The sequence below is a fragment of the Vulpes lagopus genome, chromosome 8 (assembly GCF_018345385.1).
Source record: "Vulpes lagopus strain Blue_001 chromosome 8, ASM1834538v1, whole genome shotgun sequence".
Classification (NCBI taxonomy): Eukaryota; Metazoa; Chordata; class Mammalia; order Carnivora; family Canidae; genus Vulpes; species Vulpes lagopus.
In genome coordinates, this window is record NC_054831.1 from 14,850,919 (window position 1) to 14,856,918 (window position 6,000).

At 44.1% G+C, this 6,000-nt stretch overlaps 1 pseudogene; it reads left to right on the forward strand.

Annotated features, from left to right (window-relative positions):
• Positions 1–5,440, forward strand: part of LOC121497655 — a 51,471-nt pseudogene extending 46,031 nt beyond the window's left edge.
• The last annotated feature ends 560 nt before the right edge of the window (positions 5,441–6,000 follow it).

The window sequence follows — 6,000 nt, forward strand, 5'->3', positions numbered from 1 at the left end:
AGTCAGACATGTTTTTCAATTCCAGCTTTGTCACTTACTAGCCCTTTGCCGTTGGATGAGTTCCTTGAATTTTAGTTTTCTCAAAAGTAAAACACTGATAATGACATCTACCAGTCTTAGTTTGGGCTGCTACAACAAAAATACTTGTAAAGAAAAAAAAAAGTCTCTCTCACATGATTACCATATTTACAACATTTCTGGCACTGGATATCTAGGGTTTTTCCCATATCAAACAATGCTCTATGATGATACCACCTGGGTGTCCTATTTAGCTCAATTTTCTCTCTGTTTACTTAAAGACAGCATCAGATGCCCCAGGTTAAGGGTGCAATCCTACAAGGCTGGTTCCCTACTTCAGATTCCAGTAGCAAATAGTAGGTCCCCAAGTTACCCACAACTTCTCTCTGACTTGACTACAAATCAGAGGTTCCCATGACCTCCTCATTCTTTGATTCATTTATTTCCTAGACCAGTTTATAGGACTCAGATAATATTTACTGACATTTTCCAGTTTATTAAAGGATATGATAAAGAATACAAATGAGCCACGAGATGAAGAGATACATAGGGTGAGGTCTGAAAGAGTCCTAAGAGCAGGAGTTTCTGTTCCTGTGGAATTGAGTGCATCCTCCCCCTGGTATTGGATGTATTTACCAAACTGGAAGCTCCATGAACCCCATTCTGGTGGGATTTTTTCCAGAGGCTTCATCATTTAGATGTAATTCATCATTAACTCCATTTCTAGCCCTTTCCTCCTCTTTGGAGAATGGAGAGTAAGGCTGACAATTCCAAGCTTCTAATTATGGTTTGGTATTTCTGGTGACCAGGAGCCCACCCAGAGTCACCTCTTTAGAACAAAAGACATTGCTACCAGGAAATCCAAGGGATCTATAAACCTCTATAAACTCTGTGTCAGGAACCAAAGTCAAAGAGCACAAGTTAGAACAGAATACGCCCCTAGTGCTCTCATCCCTTAGGATATTACAAGGATTTTGAGAACTTTGTTTCAGGAGCTGGGGGCAGTTATGTCTATATCTATATCTGTATCTATATCTATATCTATATCTATATCTATATCTATATCTATCTATTCCTATTATCTTGCAATACCATAGACTGGATGGCTTAAACAATAGAAACTTATTTATCACAGTCTGAGGGCCAGGAAGTCTAAGATCGAGGTACTGGAAGAGTCAGTATCTAGTGAGCGCACACTTCCTGGTTTGCAAACAGCCACCTTCTTACTGTGTCCTCACATGGTGGAAAAGAGCATCTTTCTGATGTCTCTGCTTATTAGGGCACTAATCCCATCAGGGGGCTCCATCTCATGACCTAATTACCTCCCAAATGTCTCACCTATAAGTACCATCACAGTGGGGATTAAGACTTAAATATATGGGTTTAGGGAGACACAAACATTCCATCCACAGCACTACTGTGTAGGGTTGTGAGATCAAATGAGGTCATGAATATAAAGCACTTGTCACATAGAATCATTCTATAATTGCTCTCCCTTTCCTCCCTTGTCCTAACCTAGCTTGTCAATAACATCTCTATCTCCAGAGGGCTACTGTCACTCTCTAGAGTGACATGTGGGTGTCCAGGTCTGATGGAACTAGGAGGGATTCAGAGATACTCAGCTCATCATGTATTTCACAGATAAGGAGATTAAGACCTTGAGAGGCCCATCCCTCTTTATTTTGAGTCCCTCACCCCCTACTGGTAGCATGACTCAATGGAGACTCAGGCCTCCTAATGTAGGCTAATGCACTTTCCACTGCTATTTCTGAACACAGCAAAACCCCAGGCCCCCTACTTCAGACCTACTTTGGTAGGTCTTCAAGCCATGGCTCCTCAGACACAGGATCAAAATTAAGTGGAACATTTATGAAAGTGGTAGTTTCTGATTTCACTCTGGACCAACTGAATTAAATAATTGGGAGGTCAGGATCCAGAAAACAAGTTTTCTAGGAGATATTGATTCATGTTAAATTTTGGGGAAAAAAAACTGAATTGGGAAGCAAGGAGAAGATGCAAAAAATTTTCTTCTTTTATTCTTTTTCTGCATGGTCACCACTTTTTCTATGGCTTTTTTAAATTCTTCGTTTAAATTGAATTTAAACGAAGAATTTAAGTAACTTCTTGCAAGATACATCCACAAAGGCAAAAGAAACAAAAGCAAAAATGAACTATTGGGACTTCATCAAGATAAGAAGCTTTTGCACAGCAAAGGATACAGTCAACAAAACTCAAAGACAACCTACAGAATGGGAGAAGATATTTGCAAATGACGTATCAGATAAAGGGCTAGTTTCCAAGACCTATAAAGAACTTATTAAACTCAACAGCAAAGAAACAAACAATCCAATCATGAAATGGGCAAGAGACATGAAGAGAAATCTCACAGAGGAAGACATAGACATGGCCAACAAGCACATGAGAAAATGCTCCGCATCACTTGCCATCAGGAAAATACAAATCAAAACCACAATGAGATCCCACCTCACACCAGTGAGAATGGGGAAAATTAACAAGGCAGGAAACCACAAATGTTGGAGAAGATGCGGAGGAAAGGGAACCTTCCTGCACTGTTGGTGGAAATGCGAACTGGTGCAGCCACTCTGGAAAACTGTGTGGAGGTTCCTCAAAGAGTTAAAAAGAGACCTGCCCTACGACCCAGCAATTGCACTGTTGGGGATTTACCCCAAAGATACAGATGCAGTGAAACGCCGGGACACCTGCACCCCGATGTTTCTAGCAGCAATGTCCACAATAGCCAAACTGTGGAAGGAGCCTCGGTGTCCATCGAAAGATGAATGGATAAAGAAGATGTGGTCTATGTGTACAATGGAATATTCCTCAGCCATTAGAAACGACAAATACCCACCATTTGCTTCGACGTGGATGGAACTGGAGGGTATTATGCTGAGTGAAATAAGTCAATGGGAGAAGGACAAACGTTATATGGTCTCATTCATTTGGGGAATATAAATAATAGTGAAAGAGAATAGAAGGGAAGGGAGAAGAAATGGGTAGGAAATATCAGAAGGGGAGACAGAACATAAAGACTCCTAACTCTGGGAAACGAACTAGGGGTGGTGGAAGGGGAGGAGGGCGGGGGGTGGGGGTGACTGGGTGACGGGCACTGAGGGAGGCACTTGACGGGATGAGCACTGGGTGTTATTCTGTATGTTGGCAAATTGAACACCAATAAAAAATAAATTTATTATTAAAAAATAAATTCAATTTAGTTAACATATACTGTATTATTAGTTACTGAGTAGTATCTAGTGATTCATCAATTGCATATAACACCCAGTGCTCTATTACATCAAGTGCCCTCCTTAATGCCCATCATTCAGTCATCCCATCCCAACACCCACCTCCCCTCCAGCAGCCCTCTCTCTATGGCTTCAGTAGCACAACTTGTTGAGAGGATCCTGACTTTCAGACAGGGGGTGGTAGCTTGCTTGGGTGTAGCTCACAGTTTTGTCCTGGATCCCTTTCCCTGACAGAGGAAGTAGAGCAGTGCACTTGGGCAATTCATAGCAGTGAACATAGCACGAACTGCCAGAGCAGTGTGTGAAAAATCTGTTTGAATAACAGCTCCAGCAGCTCTTACCAAATTCTCAGGATCCACCAGAGAAAAAGAACAATCTTTTTCTATCATCCCATAAATCATTCCACTGAGAACATCAAATCGCAAACCGAAAAGACTTTTTCACTAGCAGCTCAGCTAAAAGACATTCACTCTAGCCCATTCGATGCCTCTTTCCTAAAAACTGGAAGGCAGATCTGAGAGTAGGGGTTGAACTTGCTTACAGCTTGCTCTCACTCTCCAACCAGTACAGAGCTTAGGGTTCTAAATACGACTACGTCTGACTTTTTTCAGGGGTGAATGGTTTGATCGGAATGACAAACCTTCTTCTGGAACATCCCTTGTATGGACTACAGTGCAGTCCCTAGTCCTATGAGCTTGGAGATAATTATAGTAGAGAAAGATAGGACTGGGGTTGAGAACCCATTAGCTTTGAGTTCTTGGACAAGTCACTTATTAATGGCCTTGAGCTTCAGATGTTAAAAAATGATAGTAAAATATAACTCATAGCACAGTGAGTAGGACTAGGACAGAACATTTGATGTCTCTGCACGTGCCCCAATGCCCGGCATTAGCAGTTGCTCAATTAATACTAGATCTTTTTATATTGTTGGCCAATAGTGGAGTCCTTCACATTGCTTAGAGTAGTAAAGAATAGGAAAAAAAAAAGTGTGTTCCTCTCCCTGGTAGTAGACATGATTTTTGGCTTAGCCTTGTCTCAGAATCATTATGTGACCGTAGAGAAGTCACTCCCCCTTTCTGAGGCTCAGTATCTTCTCCTGGAAAGTGAAAGGCAATGGTAGCAAATCCAGAAAGTCTCCTTCACTCTAACCTCTGATTTTAGGCTTGCAACATCAGACAGACCAGACCCAACACTGTGATTGGCTCTTCTTGAAAGTCTGGCTCTGCTGGCTTTATGAGTATTTCCTAAGGTCTGTGGGCTCATCTGTCAAGTGGAAGCATAATATCCTTAGTGCTTTACTGGAGGTCAGGGAGTATGAAGCTCTGCTAAAGGTACAGCAACTTTAGGGAAGACAAAAAAAAAAAAAAAAAAAAAAAGTAAGAAGCACCATACCAGTGAGGCAATATGGTCCTTCTGTCTCTTGTGTCAGGCTCTCCCTGCCTGGGGCTGGGTGCTGGGCAAGGCTTCAGGGGCCAAGAAGCAAGCCAAGTCCGAGGGCTAAGCACAGGCCCTGGCCACCTTGGTCTCTCTCCCATGAGTGGCTCTGCTCTGCTGTCTTCTTGGGGCCACTCCAGAAAAGTTGTCATAAGGGACAGGGGGAGGTAAAAACAGAAGGACCAGGACACGAGAGGGACAAGAAACAGGTTACAAGAAGGGATGAGAATGGAGGAGGAAAGAGGGAGGGAGAAGGGGCAAGGAGTATTAGGGAAGAGGGGAGAGGAAACAGTCCTCATTGTTCTCTCTTCATTCTGCCTGGGCATCAGCAAGACAATCATGAGCAGATCAGAGCACCCCACTCCGACCTCTTAGCTTGAGTTAAAAAATAATTCCAAGCCAAACTGCGGTGCCTAAATCTATCACAAATGTCAGCAGCCGGGCCTGAAGCCAGAGCTGTGATCTCCCTCATGTCAATAAACCCTTGAAGTCCCTCTCCCTTGGAAGCCTGGCTTTCTTCTGATCTGTTGCTTTCTACCCCGGGCTGCCCTTTCATGAGTAATTTCTTTTAACCCGAGGATCTCAGCTGTGAGCCATAATGAAAAGATTTCTTCTGGACTAAGACTGCTAAGAAGCTGCTGCTGCTGCTGCTGCTGCTGCTGCTGCAGAAAGTCGAAGAAAACACACAATTAAATCCAATGCCCCACCAAGGCCAGTGGAGGTAGCACACGAGCAAGCAGAGGGCCCGGCTATGGGATGCCCATCACCCCCAAACCAAGAACCGAGGGTTTCCTCAGGTGACCCAGGGAAACACACAGATGCCTAGGTCAGTCTTATTTTGTGGGTGTCAGGACTGCAATGATGGCAGGGAGAAGAGGGGCTGACATTGACCCAAGAGAGGGCAATAGAATGAGAAGTTGTACTGTACACTCCAGTGTCAGGCCCAGGCTTTATCCTTGGTCTTAGGGACTCAGGAGAAGGGAGGGTGTGTGGATTCCCAGCCTGCAGAGGGGCTCTCTGCTGGCCCTCAGCCTTCTGCCCACACTCAGCTCAGTGCAGGAAACAGAAGCAGGCTGTGCGCAGGAGCTTTTGACCCTGCTCAGCCCATCTCACCTTTACCTGGAGGGACGTGGCCCTCCTGCCCACTGTGGACCTCTGGCACCATCCCTTGTTTTGACAAAGTGTGTCCCATAGGGGTGGTTGAGAGGGGTAGGGAAAAGAGTCACTGAAATGAACAGTTCACTTTGGGTGCTGGGGCCTGCTCTTGACTCCATTCATGGGGTTC